Source organism: Myxine glutinosa, chromosome 10, assembly GCF_964187855.1.
Source record: "Myxine glutinosa chromosome 10, kmMyxGlut1.1, whole genome shotgun sequence".
Lineage (NCBI taxonomy): Eukaryota > Metazoa > Chordata > Myxini > Myxiniformes > Myxinidae > Myxine > Myxine glutinosa.
In genome coordinates, this window is record NC_136270.1 from 70,435,553 (window position 1) to 70,461,677 (window position 26,125).

A 26,125-nucleotide genomic window follows, 5' to 3' on the forward strand; every position below is an offset into this window, starting at 1 on the left:
AAGTAAAAAAAAAAAAAATGGATTGAAGCGAGTTGATATAACACCGACAGGATGGGCCAAATCGCTTCTTTTAATTTCCTCTTTAGCTGTTCAAGAAAAACCTAAAAGGGAATTCCCAAAAAAGCAAACATACAAATTTCCACGAGCTTCTAACGGGCAAATACTTTCTTGGAAGTTACTCACAAGTTTCAGGGTTTTTTAAAAATATTTTTTTATGAAACCGCCATATTTGAACGAGTCTATTGTTCACCGAAGAGGAATCCAAATGTGTCTGTTGGAAACAGATTGTGGATTTGTGTGTCAAAACAAAGCAGAGCAGAGCCATGGGAGAGGGCAATGTGGGAGCAAGGGGGAACAAAGGAAGACGGAATAGCATGAGACAACGATGGATGATTAAACGCGAGGATAAACAGAGAGAAGAATGAGAGAGTGGGTACACGACACGGGAAAAGATGGATATTGTGTGAAAACTACAATCCGAGGTGAATGGAGGAGGTGAAAGGGTACGGAAACGTCAGGTGGATCATAAAGCATGGCGGAAGTTCCACGAAGTATGTCGACTTAGAGAAATGTGAGAAAACAGAAGAAAGCTGATTCAGTTGTTAGAATATGGATGGATGAAAGTGGTTTTGGGAGGACATGTGATAAAATTGGAGGGGGTCCTATAGGATTTAGGGGAAAGTAAATAAAGTTGGACATATGGTCACTAGGGGGGGGGGGGGAGGTGTGGGGTGTTGTGGGGCAAGGGTGATGTGATGAGCCGAGTTGTGCTGCGCAAGCAGAGGTTATGGGAGCACAAAGTGAGGCTCAGTGAAATTATGAGGCAACAGGGAGACCAATGAGGAGAACACCATGACGGAGGGCAAAGAGAGCATGGGGGTTGAAAATACTGAAAATGGATAGAATGGGAATGAGGGAGAGGAGGAAGGGGGATTTAAAAGAAAAGATTCATCTGTCCCAAAAGGATGAATGGTCGGGGTAAGGGAGCAGCGAGGGACGTGTTCACGAAAAAAAATACTGTGTTTTAGTCTCCTGTGCCTGGGAATGTTTTCAACACTTTTCCAAAGTTAAATTCCCCAACGATATCTTCGTTTTCTGCAAGGATGCTCAAATTGAAAGATTGCGGTAATTGATTCCCGAGTAATTGTTAGGAGTCCGAGTCCGAACATCATTTTAACGTCATGTGACAATGCTGCTCAGTGCTGGCAGGATGGCCTAGCTAGAGGCACACTCACCTCGAAGCGGTCTATCCTGAGTTTGGATGCTGACCCACTATAAACTGTCATCCTGGTGTTTCACAGGCAGGGTGATTCGTCATCGATGTGTGCCATCTCTCAGACGGACTATAAAACTGGGCATCCCATCTGCCGTCATTAGTTGCTGGACGTTAAAGATCCCATGGTGTCCTTCCCGAAGAGCAGACGAGCTACTACTGCCGGCACCATGAACAATTGACAAATTCCCGCCTGAACTACTGATGGGAGTGGGATGGCAAGCAGCCCAGCATGACCCTGGCCTAGAAACGGATTCGGTAGAACCAATACTCTGTATCGCACAGTATGGTACATCAGGGGAATAATGCTCAAGGTATTTACGTCGTCGATCATCATTATCATGAGAGTTTATTCTCCCTTCATGTTCGAGGTATCAAACGTGATGCGTTTTTGTTTAAGGCTCACTTCTATTTGTGTTATGTACACCGCCTTTTCGCTACATCTTTAGTGTGCGGAAGGACAACCTTTTCCTTTGACAATCTCACATCATCACGTGTTGTGACATTCAATTTACCACCATTTCTGGTGAAATACCAACTTAAAGGTGCAGCACCATGTCCATGTTTACCTAAATTATTGTGAACCTTTTGGGATCAATAAGCCCCTTCCCTCCTATTATAATTTTTCAATCATTGAATGAATGAATGATCGTTTTAAGGCCATTTTCCCCGCTAGAGCGGGGGTTAGCCTTGCGGGCCCCATGACAATCATGGTTCCCTGTTTGAGGCAATGTTTTTATGGCCGGATGCCCTTCCTGACGCCAACCCTTGGTCACGCGCTTACGATGCGCAGGGATACGGTGTACCTATTCTAAACCGGGGTACACACCGGGATCATTCATCCCAGCAAGCTGGTACTCAATTTGCCGACCTCGGAGGGATGACAGGCTGAGTCAACCCCCCTGGCGTTAATTCAGCGATCGACCGGGATTCGAACCCAGGATCCTAGGATCCCAAGCCAGCACCCTAACCGCTAAGCCACCACCAGGCTATTTTTCAATCATAGATTCATATAATATTTTTTTTCATACAATTCATATAATCATATAATTTTTCAACCCACAATGTGGTATTTGAGAACAACACAAACAGAAAGATGAGGAACAACAACAATAATATGCAGCTTTCTAAATCTCATCAAATTATCTCTCCCACTTGATCTTTGAGTTGGCGGGATGGCTTAGAGGTCTGTACAATCAGCAATCCAATCACATCTGAGCAGTTTAGCCTGAGTTTGAATCTCGACCCAGTTACAAACTGTCAAACTGGTGTATCGCAAGCAGGGCGAAGCATAAATGTGTGTGCCGTACCTCGGATGGATGTTAAATTTGGCCTTCTGTCTGCCAGCATTAGTTCAGTTGGTGGACACTAAATTAATATCCCACAGTGTTCAAAAAGAATAGACGAACAATCGCCGGCAACCTGAAAAAATTACAACTTCCTCTCCTAACCAACAGAGGGCATTGCAAGAGCAGCACAGCCGTTCCCTCAGCCACCCTCAGGTGAAGAAGAAGAAGAAGAGGAGGAAGAAGAAGTAGAAGAAGTAGAAGGAGGTGGAAGAAGAAGAAACAACATCTTCAAAAACTCATTGCATTAAGAAAAAACAAATCCCTCATGGTTATTGCATTCAAACCCCTTTTGGTTGTTGGTCCATGGAGGCCTCTGTTATTATAATTAGATACCATGCAGATGTGGAAAGATTTCCACAAGCAATAAATAAAGCACCCTCAAAGAAAAAAAGGGAATATAAAATAATGTGAATATAAATTTGAGGAAAAACAGCACTGGATGAAATCCAACAACGATTAAGGAAAAGTGCTGATCATAACATCTGGGTTTCCAACCACGTATTATTATGTTCTTGGCTTCTAAAATTACTTTGAAAAAAAAAATCTTTCTTGTACATCCAGCACCTGCTATAAAAGCCTGGCTTGGCAGAATAAAAAAGTGAATTTGCAACAATACATCACCTTACCAAGAAGAAAAAAACATAAAATGTCATAGCCCCCGTGGTTTAAGTAATTTTGCTGTACCGAGTTAAAGGCCACCAGTCAGCCATCTTTGTTCGGATTACAAAACATATATTATTCTGCATATGGATACTCTCTTGTATTGTCTTTGTGCCAAATTTGGACAAAATCGTTTCATGCATGTCCGAGAAATGGTTGAGGACGTATTCAATATCGGGTTATTTACAACTAAAATGGCCCCCCAGTCTACCAGTCGGCCATCTTTGATAATATTGCAACATAAAGTGAGGAGCACGTGTATGCCATGATGTACTGTGCTTGTGCCAAGTTTGAACAAAATCGAACCATGTATGTTCAAGAAATGGTTTGGGACAGCTTTAAGTAACAAAATGGCCACCAGTCAGCCATATTGTATCTGATTTTGAAAACAAATGACGTGCATATGTAAGCCATCATTTTTTATCTGTGAAGCAAGTTTAAACTAAATTGGTAAATGCATGTCTCAGAAATGGTTGAGGGCGTGTTCAACATTGGGTTTTTTACAACTAAAATGGACGCCAGTCAGCCATCTTTGAAGGCATTGTGAAACCAAAGGACGTGCAAATGTACAACATCCTACATTGTCTTTGTGCCAAGTATGACCAAAATCAGTCCATACATGTCCGAGATATGGTTGTGGACAGATGCACGGACGGACGAGACCCAATCCAAAAGACCCGTTTCAGAACAAGTCCAACGGGGGTTAGGAGAGGGTATTGCATTTGAGTCCGTTTGTCCATCTGTTTGTTTGTCTGTTTGTTTGTCTGTTTGTCCTCACAGAATAAATATGATTTTTTCTGCAACCGTTGGTCCGATTGACAGGAAAATTTCACCATAGGTGCAACTCCACTTGTATAATTTTTAAATGATAATTATGGCGTCATAGGTCACGTGTTTCGGCCGCCATCTTGGAAAAACGAAAAATTTTGCACCTCTATATCTCGAAAGCGCTGAATAGAAAAAATTGAGACATGGCTCATTGTAAAGAACTCTTCATGGGGAATAAAATATGTTAAAGATGTTGTCATAGGTACCTCCATTATGACGTCATAATTCGACAAGTACAAAACTTCAACCGATCAAGATGAAATTTATTGAGCATAATCTAGGAATAAATTAGTTTGGGAAAAAAAATGATGACGTCATTGGTCACGTGGTTCGGCCGACATTTTGTTTTAACACAAAAGCCTTAAAAACCACTGAAAATACATTCTGGTGAGGGTTTGCAATCTTTGATTGCTCTTTCTTGTTTTGCTTTGTGATGCGATCATAGATGGCCGACTGGCGGTCATTTTAGTTCAGCCATTTTAGCATTTCGTTGGCCATTTTAGTTGACTAGCGGCCATTTTGGTACTTAAACATGTCCCCAACCATTTCTCGGACGTACATGGACTGATTTTGTTCAAACTTGGCACAAAGACAATCCATGGTTGTACACATATGCAGAGAATTTTGTTTTGTAATCCGACCGAAGATGACTGACTGGCGGCCTTTAACTCTGCACAGAAAAATTACTAAAACCACGGGGGCTATCACATTTTATGTCTTTTTCTCCTAAGCGCTATACAAAATAAATGAATTATTATTATTATTATTGTTAATTTAAGATCTCCAATTATTCTCACATTCTTGTGGGAACGGCCAGGGAACATATATGGTTCAAGTCTTTCACGGACCCTCTGGCCTCGGCATGAGATTCGACTGAAGGTGGTAGGATATTGTGATTTGTTCAGTGTAGTGGTGATAACTCTCCTACTAATCTCTTTAAGAAAGACGCCGTTGGACCATTAATGTCCACCATCGACCATTGCTGGCAGGCGTGTCCTCCGGCTTAACGTCCTTCCGAGTGGCACGGCGCATACATTGACGCCTCGCCCTGCATGCAAAACACCAGGGTGGCAGTTTGTCAGTGGGACGGAATTCAAACCCAGCATAGACAGCTCCAAGGCGAGTAGGCAGGCATACCTCCTACCAGCCAAAATTTTCCCTCCTAACTCTCTTCCTCCATATATTCCTGCATCTCATCTCAGTTAATTCATCCCCAACAACTCCCATGCCGCTTTGCACAATTGGAGGAAAAACGTTTGTTTGTTCTTCGGGGAATGCTAGGGGAAACTGCCTTTAACGTGGAAATGGCACGTAAATCAGAACGCGAGTCGTGCATGTGTTTCACTTTACAACCCGAATGACCAGCCGTAAGAATGATCTCCATGACCCCTCCTTTGCACTCCACTTAGCGTGTGTGTGTGAGCACCAGAAGGAGATGAGGTACAGGAAGGACTTCTTCCTCACCCTCTTGGCATTTGCCCTTTACTTACAAACCGCCCGTTGTTATCATGCAAGTCCAATACCTGAAGATCACTCATGCAATCATAAAAAATGGGAATTCAGTAAAGCCTCTTATAATAAAGGCAGTTGACACAATCTCGAAAAGCACGTTTCCATTAGTGTAAGTGGTAATTTAATAAATGCTTTGTTAATTAATAAGTCTACAACCAAAGTTCAAAATTCCAAACCAATTGATTGTGACTTTAACAAAGCAAATTTCCTTCCTTTTTAGATCATATATTTGCAATCTTAAGCAGACCTATCAAGCACCGTGATATATGGCGAATAAAGTCCTAAAATTGAAAAATATGAGATTTTCATTTATGATGCATCTTTGGAGATTTAAAAAATTCTAACATTATTTTATGAATATAATTTTTGGTGCCTTCTTATTACCTCTGTGACCCCTGTTTGTACACCTGTTTGCTTGTGAACAGGATACTTCAAAACGTTATGGACATATTTGGATGAAACTTTGTGGACAGGTTGGGTGTGTGACAAGGACAAATCGATTAGATTTTGGTGATGATCTGGATCCGAACTTGAATTTTTAAAAGTGATTTCCAATGAGAAGTGAGAGGAATGCTCAGATGTTGCTCATTCGGCTTTGAGGTGGGTTAGTCAGGTTCACTATGTCAATAAATAATTATATTTCGTTCAAAATCATGGTAGATTAGCAAACCTATACATTTTTGGAAAGGTTATAGCATAAGGAAACTAAAAATCAATGTTTACATTTGGAGAGATACCTGTATGGCGGCCATTTTGGATTTTCAAAATGGCCACTGTAAAATACATATTTTGTTCTATTTCTGCCTCTAATTACCCTAAAAACTTTTTAAAATATACTAAACCTATATAATTGGTCGAATGGTCGAATGGTCGAATTGGTCGAATGGAATTGGTCGATTGGTCGAATCGAATTGGTCGGAATTGGCAAATGTAAACATTGATTTTCAGATTTTCCATGTAATAACGTTTCCAAAAATGTATAGGTTTGCTAATCTACCATGATTTTGAACGAAAAAACATAGTGAACCTGACTAGGTGTCTCTAGTCTGGGTTTCATTCCCGACCACACTATAAACTGTCCAGTAAGTTCTTCGAAGGCCAAGGCATTGCATCATGACAAGTGCCATCCCTCGGATGGGTTATCAAGCTATGGACCCGTCTGCTAGCATTGATCGCCGGTGGACCTTAAATATCCCAGGATGTATGTTATAAACAATAGGAAATTGTCACCAGCACTCTTACAAAATGCCAAATACACTACCAAAACTACTACCTCTAGGAAGGCAACGGCAAACCATCCAGTGTATTGTCTTGCTCAAGAAGATACTTTGGCAGTTTCCAACTCTCTGGCAGGAAGGATCCCATCCTTCCATCATGACGATAGCTTCTAATTCCAGTTGAGATTAGGGTTGCTCACCTCAACCCAAGAGGACCATTCTTTGCCAACAACCGCACAATTCTACAAATTCAACGATCTCATACAGTGATTTATCAAAAAGATGCACAGCTCATATTATTTAAATGGAGACTCATTTGATAGAGAATGAGTACCATGATTAGATAAAATGACCTTGAAAGTAACTACCGTGGGTCCACATATATTCAATTATATTAAGGGGGTTTTGGGTGGCACTTACGTTTTCCGGTGGCGTTTTAGTGGTCATCAAAAGTAGCTCCTAGAGCATAGTATCCTCTCCTTGGAGGTCATTAATTAGCCAGATGGGTTTTGGTCGACAATCCTTATTCATTCATTTCGTGTGAAACTTGTGGCCGCTTGGTTGCATCACTGTTGGGAGCAGCTGTGCTGCTGATGTAGTGCCCCCTGTAGGTTGGAGAGCAGGAATTTGGAATTTGGCCAGGGTGCTGGCAATAACTCGCCTACTCTTCACGAAAGACACCGTGGGATATTTAATGTCCACCGACTAATGCTAGCAGACAGGGACACCCGGTTTAATGCCCATCCATGGGAGGAACACATTGATGAATCATCCCACCTGCAATACACCAGGGCGGCAGTTTATAGGTGGGCCGAGATTCGAACCCAGGCTTGGCAGCTCATAGGAATGTGTGCATACCTCCAGACTATCCTGCCACCACAATATTGATAATCAAGTGGTATAATCACCTGAGACTAGTTCAGTTTTCAGAAGCTTAGCATCAACATCCTTAACAGTGCTTGTTGTCTTCATCTGGATTTGAACCCACAACTTCGAGAACGGAAATACAGTTTTCTTACCGCAAGACAACCACCACATCAAATCAACAAATTTTGATTCTGAAGCTGTACAACATAAATATATGATGTGTGTCTCATGATGAATAAGTTAACAACATTAGAGAAATTGTGCAAATGGAGTGACTGTGGGAGTGACTGTGCCAGGCTTTGCAACGGTGGAAATGACTTTCCCTGCACAACAAAAAGCAATTCGCCAGAAGCACAGCTGGCACAGGCCAGGCATTCCCGAGAAAGGTTAAAACTGCCTTTATCATGCGAGATGCGACATTACACTCTCGCCATGGGAGTCTTGTGCAAGGACGGCGGATGGAAACAACAGAAACTGAACACCCTGTGTTTATGCTTGAACATAAAGCATGGTTTGATGCCCTTTGTGAGAAGTGATTGGTGATTTGGGGAGACATAGCTTTAAAGGAATGTATTCTCATAATCTCTCACATTAAACTTTGATAAACCAACATGAACACTTCAACAACCAGCAAGTCCACCTGAGTGAACTCACGGCATACGCACTGGACCTGAAGACGATAAAGCGCAGTTTTCCCTGAAGTCTCCTTTTCACTCACCCTTTCCCGAAATTAAACCCAAACCCCACACCCCCAATATTCCCTCACCCACAAATCATTCCCCAAATCCCTCACCTCCTTGCTCTGGCCCCCAGCAATCCCACTATAGCGAAGCGTATTCCTCCACGTAATTGCTTTTTAAGAGATTTATGGCACGTGTTGGATTGCATGCATCAATTTAACTTTGCGCAGAATGAAAATAAAGGAGCAGCGGTCGCTTGTCATTTCAATCCAGCCTCTCGGCCTTAGCTAGGACAGACCATCAGGCACGCCTGGAGTCAAAGGATATTGGAATATTCCTTAACACCAAACCTCTACTCCCAGATTTCAAGCAGATGTCACGCTGCCATTCTCGCATCAACCTACATGATAACAGCAGGTGGCGAAGCAAGATTTGTTGTGCAAGTGGTTTCTGGGAAACAAATTAGTTTGTGGGTGAGTTGGAAGGTTTGTCTATGAAAGCTCGCATGTATCGTAAAGAGCGGAGTAAACTGACATGATAAAGCATGCACAGTCTGTGCATGCCAATATAATTTATGCTTCTCTTGCTGTTAGTGATAAAGTTGATTTTCCCCTGCTTGCACTGGTCGGTGGGCAGAGATGAGCAATTTACCAAAAGGAGATGGGGCAAGGGAGGCAGATGGGTGGAGGGTGCACAGAGGGGCTGGGAGTGAGAACAAAAAAGTGAAACTAAGGAGGGAATTTAGAGCATAAATGGAAATAATAGCAAGGATTATTCATTCAAATAAAAGACGTCCATTCTCAATTTGCAACTTTATTTTCTGTAATTTTCTTATATTGGACCATTTGGACCATTTGGACCATTTGGACCATTTGGACCATTTGGAACCCACAGTACAGTCGATCTAGAGTGGCGTGACTGGAGCAAGCAGACACGGGGGTGTAATAGTTAGGAGAGCGTTGCTCTGAGACTGCGAGACCAATAATGTTTGAACCCCAGCTGGGTCATTCCAAAGTCTTTAAAAAAGATATGTGGTACTTCCTTATTTGACTCTCAGTATTTATAAAGGATGGAGCACAGACATACAACAATACGTTGGCAAACAAAACCAGGTCTTCAAAACAGCTGTTCACCACCATCTCTCCCCCATCCAAAACCTAGATATTTTCTACCCTCGTTAATCCACCCCAAATCTACCTCCTCCAAAATCCATTTTCTTTCATGAATGTCCTAGTAGTGTCCATCTTGTTGATCCAGTGTACCCCGCCCATCCCTCCCCCATCCACAGATCTCCCGATGTCCCTGTTCCCTACCGTTGTTGTGCTTCCATCTCTCTCTCCGGCTTTTGTCTCCGACTCCCTTTATTATACGGTATGTTCCATTTGTTAGCTCTTACACGAGCCTCAACATAGTATACAAAAAAAAAACTACAGGCTTGTACAGGCTTGAAGTGCCTAATGACCTCCTCCTGCCTCTTGAAGTTGAAGCCTCCTTGAAGTTCCTTGCAAGAACATATATCTAATATAAAAAGCTCTTTCTAACCATTGACTCGCCCACTCATTCACTAATATAAATGTTTAGTACCTTCGAGGTGGGGTAGAAAATTGAACTTTCAAATAATGCTGAAACCCAAAGCCCATAACCCAAGGCAAAAAAAATAATCACAAAACAGCCAGAAACTTTCAGTAAACGAAAATATCCACAATTAAATAATTCTCGTATCCGAATCCATATCAGATCTTCACCAAAATCGAATCGATTAGTCCTTGTCACACACCCAACCAGTCCACCAAGTTTCGTCCAAATCCGTCGACAACTTTTTGAGATATCCTGCTATATATCGGTTTTGGTCCTATCTCCCAATGGTGAAGAATCACTGAAATTTTTTTACTAGCCGGATCCGAATCCGGATCTTCACTAAAATCTAATAATTTCGTCCTTGTCACATACACTACCTCTCTGCCAAATTCTGTCCAAATCCGTCCACAACTTTTTTGAGATATCTTGTTCACAGACATACAGACAGACAAACAAACAAACAAACAAACAAGAAGACGTCATGCGTAGCACGATACTTGCAAAATCCGCCGCCCCCCCCCACCCCAAAAAAGTTTTCCAATGATACAGCAAATTGTCCATTTCATGAAGATTAAAATTTACAATCTTGATCAAAGCTCGGGTCAACAGGATGAAAAGTGACGATTTTTCAGATGAAAAATGATGATTTTGGAAGGTTGACCTTGAGTTGACCTTTGATCTTTTGACCTCAAAAATAATTAGTTTCCCTATTTAGTGACTCAATATGCAAATGCTGTTCAATTTTCAAGTCAATCGGATGAAAATTGAGGATATTAAAAATTTGGCGTATGTTGACCTTTTGGCCTCTGTTGACCTCAAAAATAGATGGTGGTTGAGTTCAGTGACCATATATATAAATCCTCTTAGAAGTTCAAGTCAATCAAATGAAAATTGGTGATTTAAGAAATTTGGCCTATGTTGACCTTTTGGCCTGTGTTTACCTAAATTATAATACGTGGTTGAATTCAGTGACCAGATATGCAAGCCCTCTTCAAATTTCATGTCAATTGGATGAAAATTGAGGATTTTAGAAATTCGGCCTATGTTGACCTTTTGGCCTATGTTGACCTTTTGGCCTATTTTGACCTCAAGAATACTTGGTGGTTGAATTCAGTGACCAGATATGCAAGTCCTCTTCAAATTTCAAGTCAATTGGATGAAAATTGAGGATTTTAGAAATTTGGCCTATGTTGACCATTTGGCCGATGTTGACCTCAAACATACTTGGTGGTTGAATTCAGTGACCAGATATGCAAGTGTTCTTCAAATTTCAAGTCAATCGGATGAAAATTGAGGATTTTAGAAATTTAGCAAATGTGGTGACCTTTGGCCTATGTTGACTTTTTGACCTATTGACCCCCAAAAGAATAGGCTTGTTGCTTTTGACCAACTCTACCACTTGGTGAAGTTTCGTGAAGATCGGTTGAAAATTGTGAGCTGTAGGCCGGTGACAAACAAACAAACAGACAGACAAACAGACAGACAAACAGACAGACAGAACCACAAACACAACCGACCAATATACTTGAAAAATCTTCGATTTTGCAAGTAATAAACAGACAGACAGACAGGGGTGAAAACATAACCTCCATCCACCTTCGGTGGCAGAGGTAATAAAAGTCTGCTGGTGTGGACGTTGTCTGTTCGCTGCAGGTCACGTGACCCATGGCAGTGGAGCTGATGCTGGAACTGATTGCTAGGCAACAGTAATAACGCCTCCTCTTCTGCCTCTTATTTGATAACTTTTGCAGTATTTACATTAAAATTACCATAGCTGTAAAGTTATTTTTTAATAAAGAGCTCATTCCAATCACCAATTGTTGATTTACTTGAGTTATTTAGCTGTTTGCAGAATGCAAAGCACAAAGGACTTTTAAAGCAGTCCAAAGAGACCAAAACGTATTTTTGTTAATTACTAAGAAATGAAAGCACGCTTGAAATATTCCATATTTAAATATGTTACATCTTGGGTCACATGACTTGCCATATATTTGGTCATCGTTTCATTATGTTAATTATTAATATGCAATATTTTTAGTTTGTCTTTTGGCTTTTAAATAACATTGTAACCTCGTGCTCTTCAATATAAATCTCTCTCACAATCCACATCATTGAATATATAAAACTTGTATTTATCATGTATGCACATAGGATGCACCTGAGTAGTTGGATGCAATGTCCAAGGGCATGCCCCACTGGTATACATATATACATATATTTATATATATGTATATATACAGTCGTGGCCAAAAATATTGGCACCCTTGCACTTTTTTCAAATAATGCACCATTTCTTCCAGAAAATTGTTGAAATTAAAAAATCTTTTTGGTATCCACAAAAAAAAATATATATATATATAAAATACCAGCAAAGGTACCCATCAATGACGGGGGTTTGTGGAAGTCTCACCAGAAATGAGCAAATATTTTTGGGAGTGCGTCGTGATAGAAACAGGAATTCATTGTAAATATTCACCCATTCGATGATCAATATATCAGTAGCTTCAGTTTCACTTTTCAACATCAGTCTCGCTTTGAGACATCAGTTTCGATTCGTCATTGCAACTTGTGAAGTGACACGAGTAGTGCACGGAAAAGGTCGTCAAAACCGATTTGGGGAGGATTTCTTTTTTCCAATTTTCTAAGGAGTCCAAAGTGTTTTTAGGGTCATAAAGGGGACTAAAGTGTTTCAAGAATAAAGGCTCTTAAAAGGGCCAAATGGGGTCTGAAGGTGTCTAAAGATGAAAGAGCAAAAGGGTCAAAAGTGTCCAAATGGTCTTAAATTGTCCAAAGGGTCTTGAATTGGCCAAAGCGTCTTAAAACGTCAATAGGTCTGAAAAGTGTTGCACAAGGTGTATATATCTCAAAAGGGTCGAAATGGGTATGAAAGGGTCTAAAAGGTATGAGGGGTCTAAAGGGACGAAAGGGATCTAAGGGGTGTAAAGGGTCTAAAGAGGTTGACGGGGATCTAAAGGGGGTCTACAGGGTGTAAAGCAGTGAAGCCGTAGTAAAGAAATTACCTCAGGTTCGTAAATAAATTAACTCTGGAGTGTAACACGGCAATAACGGGCCAAATGACCTCCTCAAGGTATAAAACCCCTATTCAGCTGCATTGCGGTTAAAACTCTCACAGTAGAAAGTTTAGTTGTGATTAACCTTGAGAGCTCAAAGCAGTATGATCCCAAACAAAGAGCAAAACAACAACTCACCTTGTTGTGAGGATGACGTAATCGTTGGAGGTTCACCCATTGTGAAGTGGCGGTTTGGAGTTGGCGTCAGTGGGTCCTTTTTTCTACAAACTATTTTTCACACTTGAGAGTGATGTTAGATGAGCAGTAAAATTACCTTTAAAACCATGTACAGGCTGTGTTTGTACTATTTTCGGGTTTTTGAATAATTAGCACCTTTCAGAGGTCACATGACTCATTCTTTGCCGAACTTGCCGATGATGGTAACGTCTTAATTAAGAGTTGTTTCTCACATATGATAACAGATTTGATGATGGGAGCTCACCATCAAACTAATTATATCGATATCCGTGGTCAAATCCGATAAAAATTGGGCTTTTTATAAAGATTTGTATATGTGGATCGACCCTCAGAGATCATGGCGACAGGTGGCGGCTCGGATGGTTTTACGTTATGAATTCAGATAAAATAACTGTTTTAAACCCCTATTTATGTGCACGGTTGTAAAATATAATATCCTATAAAGTTTCGTGCCGATTAACCTTGGGAGCTCAGAGAAGTAGGTTCACAAACAAACAAACGGACATTTCGCTTTCATATACACAGTCAGGTGAAAAAGTAAGTACACCCCATGCAAAGTTTTGACTTTTTAAACATATTTCAACATACAGCTATTTGATCTTCATTTCAACAATATTGACGGATAAAGGTGATATAATATAACAAATATCATGAAACATTTACATTTTGTAGTCCATTGTATAATTTAAATAAACGAAAATGCAAATTTCGCATGTGGAAAAAGAAAGTACACCCTTGGCTCTAATAGGTGGTATTGCCCCCTTTGGCAGAAACAACCTCAAGTAGGTGTTTCTTATAACTGTCTACCAGTCTCTGACATCGACTGGGAGAAATTTTTACCCCCCCCCCCCCTCCTCCATGCAGAATTATTTCAGCTGTGCGATGTTTGAGGGGTTTCTTGCATGCACAGCTCGTTTCAAATCCCCCCACAACATCTCGATGGGATTTAGATCCGGGCTTTGACTTGGCCATTCCAGAACCCTCCATTTCTTTATTTTCAGCGATTCCTTGGTGGATTTACTGGTATGTTTAGGGTCATTGTCATGTTGCAAGGTCCACCTTCGGTTGAGCTTCAACTCTCCGACAGATGGCCTCACATTATCCTCAAGCACCCTCTGGTACAATGAAGAATTCATAGTGGATTCTATGATGGTGAGCTGCCTAGGCCCTGATGCAGCAAAGCTGCCCCAAACCATAATATTTCCACCACCATGCTTTACAGTTGGTATCACATTCTTGTGGTCAAATGCTGTCTTTGGTTTTCGCCAAACATGTCTTCTGGTACTGTGGCCAAATAGCTCTACCTTTGACTCATCTGTCCAGAGCACAATGTTCCAGAAGTGCTGGACTTTGCCTGATTGTTCATTGGCAAACTTTAGTCTTGCCCTGATGTTCTTTCTGGACAGCAAAGGTTTCCTCCTGGCACACCTCCCATGTAGATCAAATTCGTGCAGCCTCTTTCCCATGGTAGAATCGTGCCCTTTGACATCAACAGTGGCAAGAGCTACCTGTAGGTCCCGTGGTGACATTCTGGGGTTCTTAGAGACTTCTTCCAGCATCTTGCGGTCTGCTCTCGGGCTGAACTTGCTGGGGCGGCCTGGCCTGAACAAGTTGGCAGTTGTTTGGAATCTTCTCCACTTGTAGATGATCTTCCGGACAGTCGAATGATTGATTTCAAATTGTTTGGAGATCTTTTTAAATCCCTTCCCAGACTCGGAGGCATCTATAACCTTCTTTCTGAAGGCCTCAGAGAACTATTTTGAAGTAGGCATGGTGACGCCGCACACTTCAACAACAAAGAGCAATCCAAACTAAATGTCTGAGGTTTAAATAAGACACGTTCCTCCAAGATCCTCTCTAACGATGTTCTAATCATTTGCACCTGAGCTGGTGCACCTGATTCTAATTTTAGGTATTTGAAGTAGTGATAAATGTGGGGGTGTACTTACTTTTTCCACATGCGAAATTTGCATTTATGTTTATTTAAATTATACAATGGACTATAAAATGTAAATGCTTCATGATATTTGTTATATTATATCACCTTCATCTATCAATATTGTTGAAATGAAGATCAAATAGCTGTATGTTGAAATATGTTAAAAAAGTCAAAACATTACATGGGGTGTACTTACTTTTTCACCTGACTGTATATGTACACACAGACACAGTATATTCCTTACCTTATGGTGTGTGTGCCAAGGACATCCAAAGACGCAGCGGATGTGCTGATGCAGCGTACGCTCATATATATATATATATATATATATATATATATATATATATATATATATATATATATATATATACGCGGTATCGACAAAGCACAAGTGGTAAGAAGATGGTTAATATGGCCATTTTATTCAAATCAATTGTATCGCACTCTCACCTGGTTTTCTCCAGTCAAGTAATGTAGTTGATTCGATCTCGGGTTTCTCGGGTTAATTATTCAAAAAAAATCTTTGTCCAACTGTATTTAATTCTTGTCGTGTGTGTGCTCGAGTCGACGCATTTCATTCCGATCATGAGTTCCTAAAGTTAATCATGTTTCTTTTCAAGTTGGTCGTTCAGATTTCAATTTGGAATCGATTGTATTTCACAATAAGTGAATCGTTCGTTTATTATTTCTGGTTTTACCATATTCCATCCACCTCCATTATTCCATCTTTCCATCATTCATTCGCGCAAGTGTTCAACTATCGGATGAATTCACTCATTCCTCTAATTCATTCATTCGTAAAACATCTGAATGTGCAAAAATGATACTCTAGTCAGCTAGTGTAATAAAGACAGGTGTTGAACACAGCAACATTGCTTAGCTTCATTCAAAGTGTGATCGACCAACTTATTTGGTTTCAGATTTTGTTATTTTTTTCATGATATTATGATCAAATATCATTATTCCACAGAAGTCCCCTAAATTTCCTAAGTTTCGCTCTTCCGTATAAAAAGTAATTGCAGTATTGACTCCCAGGGTGTATGGTTACAATACGGTAAAAGTACCTGGCCATGACACAAACTGTGTGTGCAAGAGTATCTCAAGCTATATGGTCCATGCACCTTTGTGCGTGTCTGGGTGTTTGGCCGAATACAGCAAACGGCATCGTCAGATCCAGAGGCATAGCTGAGCCGAGGGGGCAGCAGCACGGCGACTTGGAGGGTTGCGAGGACAAACAGAGGGCGGTGTGAATAAAACGGAGAGCAGTGGTCGCCCTCTCCCTCCCATTCCATCTGCCGCTCGCTCCTCGCGGCTCGGGCACGGCATGCTAATGGAGGCTAACGAGACGTTAATCACCCATCCAGCTTCCCTAATGAGAGCGTGGCACTGGCTGTGATTGGGAGAGGCATATTTCAAGCGAAGCCAGTTATTGTCACCATGAGTCATCAGGGCCGGATCCGAGCTCAGCACGTGGACATCACCGGCGTCGATTTTCCTGGGTCTGTTTTCGAAACTTCATGGCTCGGTCCAAACATAAAGGCTGAGCGGTGACGTGGGGTGACGATGGAATGGTGATGGAATCGCTGGAAGGCCCGGCTTGGTTGGGAGGTTCTGTATTCGACTTTATCTCAAATCCAAAAGTTATTTCTTTAAAAGTTATTTCTCAAATCCAAATTTATCTTTTCATTTTTCAAATTGTGCCACTACATTTCCATTATGCAGCGACGCAAAGTCTTTCTATGATTAGTGAGTTATACCTTTATGTACAGAGTTGCACTCTATAAATACATAACCATCCAGATCCCTTAGAGACCGATGGCATTAAAAACTAAACAATTGAATAAACAGGTGTAGGTGAATAAATATTCATAGCCAAACCCCAATAGTAATGTAAAACAGTTATGTAGTCCTTTAAAATCGCTTCGCCTCGACTTCACGTTGCTGATCCGATTCAACTGTAAAGTGTGTTTCAAAGTCATAAGGATAGTGAGGTCATTTTTACACAATTTTTTTTAAATATTACATTGTCATATTCTTCACTGGTGTTGGGCTAGCGGCTAGGGTGCCGGCTTAGGATACCTAGGATCCTGGGTTCGTAATCCCGGTCTAATCGCTGAATTAACACCAGGGGGGTTGACTCAGCCTGTCATCCTTCCGAGGTCGGCTAATTGAGTACCAGTTCACTGGTAATTCCCTGTTTGTCGTTAAAGGCGGCAAAAAGGGTTGGCGTCAGGAAGGGCATCCGGCCGTAAAACATTGCTTCAAAAAGGGGACCGAAAAACAACAACAACCACGGTTCCCGAAAAAGGCCAACCCCCGCTTTGCGGGGAAAAATGGCCTCTAAAGGTGTTTTTTTTATTTTTTTTTTATTGTCATATTCTTCACTACTGTAACTTATCTCAAGGGCTGTGTACATGCATGTACGCAAGCTTGGATTAAATTCAGAAAAATAAAACTGAAAAAACTAAAACTAAAGAAGGGGGTTATACGAGAAAGAAAGGAGAGTTTGGAGGGGGTCGTAGAAGTGGGTAAAGAACAAGAAGGTGGTTCTGGAGAAGATGTAAGGAGATTGGATAGAAAGGGCCTTCGACCTTTGGCCCCTTCCGTTCCCAGCATTATCAAATCATGTACAGAAGGTATTATTTGGCCATAATAGTCTATTTAATAAATAGACAGCCCCTTCTGGGGGTTATTAAAGTACAAAAATACAGAAAAGTCAATGGCGCACCATTGCAAATCATCACACTCCCAACCTAAAGGAAAGTTCAAAGATGGCATAAAGTTCCACTACAAATCACCCAATTTCAAATTTTGAGGTGAAACGTTTTTTCCCTTTTTTGACTCAAGTCCTCTGGGGCATTAGCAGGGGTCAAATCTCAAAAAATACTTTGCAAGTTTCATGTGTCCCACAATGCTGAGTGCATATACAAAGTTTAATTTTTAAATGGTAAAAAATGTGCCTGTAATTGCATTTTTGGTATTTGACCTTTTGACCCCACCCCAAAAGTGCGTGGCCAAAAAGGATACTGTTCTTGCACCTTCATGCCATGTGGTGATCATAATGATAAAATTGGTGAATTTCTGCCCAACCGTTTAAGAGGACATAGCGCGACGGAAGAAACAAGCAGATAGACCAGGTTGCAATATCCCCTCCCCCATATTTTCAAAAAGCGTGGGGATAATAAGATTCTATTAATCTGCAACTAGAAGCAACCTGTGCTGTATGTACTGTGCTGTTCCACTGGTTCACAAGTCATTATGACCAAACATTATTCAATGACTGCAAGCACAATTTGCATATCGTTGTCTCAACCTGTGGTTGTGCAGTATATACGTTTTTGATAGACGTCCAACTGTTAACTTTGATATTCAAGAAATCTACAGAGAATCTGAAGATTCAAGAACAGTAATCCTTCTAGACTTGTTTACTTTTGACATTACATTTCATAACTAGAAAGAGCAATCAGAGATTGCAAACCTTCTCCAAAACTTGTTTTGGGTGGTGTATTTTGTGTGGCAAATAAATAGGATTTATGAAATGAAAGGTCATTGATTGCAAATTAAAGGTACAAATGGTCTACAGGGCAAAGGTCTGAAAAGGTGTCATTGTCTGAAAAAGTGTAAAGGTCTAAAGTTGTAAAGATCAAAACATGTAAAGGTCGAAAGTTGCAAAGGTCAAAAGTTGTAAAGGCCAAAAGTTATAAAGGTTGAAAGTTGTAACGGTCGAAAGACCAAAAGGTCTGAATAGGTCACTGTGTCTAAAGGATCTTAAAAGGTCAAAGGGGCCTTAAGGGTATAATATAAGGTCTAAAGGGTGTGAATTATTGAAAGGGGTCTAAATGGTCTTAAAATGTCTAAAAAGGGTCGAAGGTCAAAGAGGTCTAAAGTGTATAAAGGTGTCTAAAAAGGGTCTAAGTTGTCTAAAAGGTACTTTCCAAAAGTACGTAATTAATGGACATAATTAATAGACGTAGTCACGTTATTTTTCGTTTGTACTTAATCAATATACGTACTCATATTGCATTAGGACATACTCAATTGATGGATATACTCAGTTCTAATTGTACATAATTAATAGATGTACTCAAATTCCATTATTACGATGTACCATTATCGTTATCATTTTCAATATGTACCATTATTATTCTCTTTATGTATCATTATCATTATGTACCATTATTATTATGTACCATTATCATTATGTACCATTATTATTAACATTATATACCATTATCATTATGTACCATTATTATTAACATTATCATTATGTATCATTATTATTCACATTATGTACCATTATCATTATGTACCATTAATTATTAACATTATGTACCATTATCATTATGTACCATTATTAATAACATTATGTACCATTATCATTATGTACCATTATTATTGTCATTATGCACCATTATCATTATGTACCATTATTATTATCATTATGTACCATTATCATTATGTACCATTATAATTAACATTATGTACCATTATCATTATGTACCATTAAATATTATGAACATTATGTAATATTATCATTATGTACCATTATTATTAACATTATGTACCATTATCATTACTAGGGCATGCCCGTACTATATATATGCCCGTACTATATATCTATCTAAAATTATATCCCCCCCCCTCTATTTACATGAAATGGTTTGGTTCATTCGCAACGCCAAAGCGAACGGCGAACGGCTTGCGAGTACAGTGACAATCCCCCCCCTCTATTTACATGAATGGTTTGGTCCATTCGCAACGACCACAGAACCCCCCCCTCTATTTACATGAAATGGTTCGGTCCAAAGCGAACGGCTTCCGGAGTTTGGTAAAGAAATCGCCATCGCGTACACAAACGCGCAGGAAAGCGAATGAATCGCAAATTCGTTTTTATTAGTTTTAAAACATCGTTTAACGCCAACATAGCGCCAACATAGTTTGCAAACGTGAAATAAATGAATACGCTCTCAAATGTGCCATCCGAGGCAGAGTGTGCCCGCCACGTTCGGCACACGCGCTAGTTCGCTGCTCTCTGATTGGTTGAATCGTTTTTTGGACATCGCTCGGTAAGTAATTGTCCGATTAATATGAAACCTTGAAAAGGCACATCCTCGGGTCCCCAGCAATATACCTGGCAAGTTTCAAGTATATCGGACCCGTGGTTGTCGAGAAACAGCGGTCACAGACACACAGACAGACACACACACACACAGAGATTGCTGGAATTATAGATAGATGTACCATTATTATTAACATTATGTACCATTCATTATTATTAACATCATGTATCATTATCATTATGTATCATTATCATTATCATAATTATTATGTACAATTATCATTATTATTGTCGGTATGTATCATTATCATATACCATTATATTTACGATTGTATGTAAGTAATAATAGACATACCCACGTTCTGTGTGGACAAACAGCAGACAAACAAAACAGATCCAAAGGCAATACCTAGACCCAAATGCAATACCCGGATCCAAATGCCAAACTCAGACCCAAATGCAATACCCGGATCCAAATACAATACCCGGATCCAAATGCAATACCCCGGATACAAATGCAATACCCGGATCCAAATGCAATACCCGGATCCAAATGCAATACCCCGGATACAAATGCAATACCCAGACCCAAATGCAATACCCAGACCCAAATTCAATATCCAGACCTAAATGCAATACCCGGATCCAAATGCAATACCCGGATCCAAATGCAATACCCCGGATACAAATGCAATACCCGGATCCAAATGCAATACCCGGATCCAAATGCAATACCCCGGATACAAATGCAATACCCGGATCCAAATGCAATACCCGGATCCAAATGCAATACCCGGATCCAAATGCAATACCCGGATCCAAATGCAATACCCGGATCCAAATGCAATACCCGGATCCAAATGCAATACCCCGGATACAAATGCAATACCCGGATCCAAATGCAATACCCGGATCCAAATGCAATACCCCGGATACAAATGCAATACCCGGATCCAAATGCAATACCCCGGATACAAATGCAATACCCAGACCCAAATGCAATACCCGGATCCAAATGCAATACCCGGATCCAAATGCAATACCCCGGATAAAAATGCAATACCCGGATCCAAATGCAATACCCGGATCCAAATGCAATACCCCGGATACAAATACAATACCCGGATCCAAATACAATACCCAGACCCAAATTCAATATCCAGACCTAAATGCAATACCCGGATCCAAATGCAATACCCGGATCCAAATGCAATACCCGGATCCAAATGCAATACCCGCTCCTCTGACGATGGTAAATGGAACGGCACTCGGTAGAGCACATACCTCCACCAGGCTGAACAGTTTACGGTTTGTATCCCACTGGCAGACCGGATCTGGATTTGGACCTGAACCAAAATTGAATCACCTTGTTCTTGTCACCTAACCAATTCATCCACCAAGTTTTGTCATAATTCATCCACAACTTTTTGAAATATCATCCTTAAGCTTCAGTGGCAAAGGTCATAAAAGTTGAAAGTCTCATGGGCGAAGGCTTGACACCACGGCAAAGTTATGTCATGGAATCATTGGGATGGTATGACCTATTTCATGGCAGGTCATGGGGTTCTCTACAGCTATTTGCTGCTCCATTAATTCAGTATATGATGGTTTGTTAAATGAAAGGGCCGCAGGATAGCTCCGATAGTCGTATGCTCACTACTCGGATGTCTGAAGTCCAGATTAAATCCCCAAATGAAAACTGCCCTTCTACTGCAGTGTGAGCATCTTTGAACAAAACGTTCTTTGGTTGTACACCAGTCGGTCTTGTCTGCATTTTACTTGTGGCCTATAATGATCCCATGGTATCTTTTGAAAAGAGTAAAACATTCCAAGACAATTAGGTAGCATAAGCTGTCGTTGATGGGTACTGAGATGTACTTTGCGATACCTGAGACTTAAGACAAACGACTTAGCCTCGGCCTCAGTTTCCCAAAACAACCAACTATGTTACTGCAGGTGGTGCTTGCAGGTGGTAATTCCAATGGAATATTAACCTGAAGTGAAGAAAACCATATAACAGCAGAAAGTGCTTAATCCTCTAATTATCCTAATGATAGGGAAAGTTTGAAAAATACAATAATACTTGCTGGGACTTTTCTTCTTTCTGCTTTTTCATTCTCTTCTACCTTCACTTGTTTCCTAACTCTACCTCCCTACCTATACTATAGGTATATCTATAATTCGATCTCTACTTCTGCTTCTTTCCGTATTTGCCAGGGAAGATGTTTGTACTTTTTATCACCCCTGCGTACATGATGTCCTGAAGATTTAAGGACATTTCTGCACTGGTTTTATAACAATTGCCTCCATTTTATCTTGCGCACAAAGACTTAAATTGTATTTTGCTATGAATTCCTACGAAGGGCACATGTTTCTTGTATGACCATGAAATTTGGCCTTTGGGCAGGTTGCATGTATTTATTGTATGACTATGTGTACTGACCTTAGGACCAAGGTGCAAGTGTATTGGATTGTTCGCCTGTGTAATTTGGCTTTCAGGTTTTGCGGGAATGCTTGTGCTTTGATTTAACCTTTTGAAAGAGAAAACAGCATTTCTCAACAGGGAAGCAGTGCGGGCAAAGATTTATGTTGATATAAATTTGGAAAAAATCCATGGTACTTTCAGCACGCAGTCCCCTTTTGGTCGAGGTTCATGGTAATGTCCCTATCTAACTCAGTGAGCCAAATCAGTTCAGTTCATTCAGGGGGATTGAACCACCTTTGGAGGCCATTTTTCCCCGCAGAGCAGGTGTTGGTCCTTTTTCCGGCACCTTGGTCCCCTTTTTGAAGCTATTTTTACGGCCGGATGCCCTTCCTGCCTCCAACCCTGTTAGTCGCCTCTTGCAACACACAGGGAATTACCAACAAGCTGGTACTCAATTTGCCAACATCAGAAGGATGACAGGCTGAGTCAACCCCCCTGGCGTTAATTCCGCGATCGACCAGGATTCGAACCCAGGATCCTAGGATCCCAAGCCGGCACCCTAACCGCTAAGGCAACACCAGGCTTCATCCAAGAGGATTACCAATAGTCAGGTTCACTATGTTTTTTCGTTCAAAATTTTGGTAGATTAGCAAAACTATACATTTTTGGAATATTCAGAGCATGAGGAATCCAAAAATTAATGTTTACATTTGCGTAGACACCTTTGCGAAAATGACACAGGACAGTGATGAAGATCTGTAAAAGCATATTCCTGAACGGTATAGACCTCGTAGATCCTGTGTATAGGACTTATAGTTCAATGTGATACTACCTATAACTTCCTATAACAACCTATAACTTCAAAGGACTTGCAATATCATGTATTATGTAATACAGTTATATCACAAATATAAAGACAATGGTTTTCAATTACCTTTGTTTGTTGCTTTTCTATAATCCTGAGCACTATTTTGAGGCCTTTATTGGATTCCTTGACCCAGAAAACATAGGATTAGCATATTTAATTAAGTCTCTAGGTTGACTAGAAGCCGAGATCGCGCAAAATATGTATTTTATGGCGGCCATTTTCAAAATCCAAAATGGCGGCCATGCAGGTGTCTGTGCAAATGCCAACATTGATTTTCAGATTCTCCATGCTCTGAAGATTCCAAAAATGTACAGGTTTGCTAATCCCAAAATTTTGAAAGAAATTATATTTGTTAACATAGTGAACCTGACTACAACGCAATAATTTTCTACATTGTCATGATGAGTGGACAAAAACAGAAAACAGCATTGTGAGAAGTGTGCGATGTATAATTCTACCGCTCGCACATGGCCACGGGTCACATCATGGCATGCATCTTGGCCGGAAGGACACCTCCAATTCCAAATCCAGATCACGCCAGGCAAAGCAAATTTCCCAGTGTCCGGAGACAGCAGCGAGTGCTCCAGTAGAGGCACATCCCCGCCATTACGGAGCTCGCTCGTAATCCAGCGTGACCCGGCCACCAATTTGGCAAGAATACGAGGCCATAACGGTGGAGCGCTCAGAGCCCGTGCGTCCGTGTGCCAGCCGCATGTGCCAGCCGCATGTGCCAGCCGGGCTCGCCGGTGCTCTCGGGTTGCGGCTCACCTCGTCGGGTGGGGCCCTTGCGTTGCGGCTCACCTCGTCGGGTGGGGCCCTTGCGTTGCCAACACGGTATATTATTTCCTCAGCACGTCGAATAGCCACGGCAATAACTGGCTGTGCTTCTTTATTGAAACTGCATATCAAAATGGAACCGTTGTACTGTACATGAAAAATCCGAGTACGGTTATTTTAACAGGCTATTACAAGCCCAAACTCTGCGGAAAATGTTGTACTCCTTTCCTACGACTGAATACTAATTTCCTAATAGTGGTTATTTAAAAACAACAGCATTTGGCAAATATGTTATTTGAAATTTCATCAAGTAGTGCTGCTGGCTGAGCAATGACATAACCAACATATTCATAATGCATTGTTCATCAAACTGCAGCAAATATACAAGAAATAAAAAGATCAACAGGACCTCGTCATAGGCCAATGGGAACTGTTTGTATACCCACACCAATGGAACCTGCTCGTATACCCACACCAATGGGACCTGCTCGTATACCCACACCAATGGGACCTGCTCGTATACCCACACCAATGGAACCTGCTCGTATACTCACACTAATGGAACCTGCTCGTATACCCACACCAATGGGACCTGCTCGTATACCCACACCAATGGGACCTGCTCGTATACCCACACCAATGGAACCTGCTCGTATACTCACACTAATGGAACCTGCTCGTATACCCACACCAATGGGACCTGCTCGTATACCCACACCAATGGAACCTGCTCGTATACTCACACTAATGGAAGCTGCTCGTATACTCACACCAATGGAACCTGCTCGTATACTCACACTAATGGGACCTGCTCGTATACCCACACCAATGGAAACTGCTCGTATACTCACACCAATGGAACCTGCTCAAATACTCACACCAATGGAACCTGCTCGTATACTCACACCAATGGAACCTGCTCGTATACTCACACTAATGGAACCTGCTCGTATACTCACACCAATGGAACGTGCTCGTATACTCACATTAATGGAAGCTGCTCGTATACTCACACCAATGGAACCTGCTCGTATACTCACACTAATGGGACCTGCTCGTATACCCACACTAATGGAATCTGCTCGTATACCCACACCAATGGGAGCTGCTCGTATACCCACACCAATGGAACGTGCTCGTATACCCACACCAATGGGAGCTGCTCGTATACCCACACCAATGGAACCTGCTCGTATACCCACACTAATGGGACCTGCTCGTATACCCACACCAATGGAACATGCTCGTATACCCACACCAATGGGAGCAGGCAGTACTGAGACCAACTGGACATTCCTCAACTCAGAGAAATGATGCCTGCCCATACTCAAACCAACGGTAACTGTCCTGTACTAAGAACAATGGGGCTTACCCACAATCAGAACAATGGGGCTTACCTACAATCAGAACAATGGGGCTTACCTGCAATCAGAACAATGTGACCTGTTGGCACTCAGACCAGCGGACCTTCCCTTACCCAGGCCAAAGGAATGCACCTATATTCAGACTAATGGTGCCTGCCGAACAATTCCAATTGGGCCCGTCTCTACTCAGAGCAATGAGAGGCTTGCTCGTGCTCAGAACACTTGGACCAGCCTGTACCCAAATATCAGCAAAACAGCTGCAAACAGCCAGTTAGTCTTTTGTACAAGGGGAGTAAAGCTGAAAAACAGAACTTAAATTCCTCCCTCTCACAGTCCTCTTGACACCTTATTCCTTGCTTGCATCTCACGTACTGAAATGTCCACAATGCCACGATAATTCAGCTCTTCACCAAGTGAAAAGCTTGTTGATAAACCACATAAGAGAGAAATAAATGAAACA

At 41.2% G+C, this 26,125-nt stretch overlaps 1 protein-coding gene across 2 annotated transcripts in view; it reads right to left on the reverse strand.

Annotated features, from left to right (window-relative positions):
- LOC137434116 (ephrin-A2) overlaps window positions 1–26,125 on the reverse strand; it is a 218,474-nt gene that overhangs the window by 142,896 nt on the left and 49,453 nt on the right. The gene's annotated exons all lie outside the window — the stretch shown is intronic.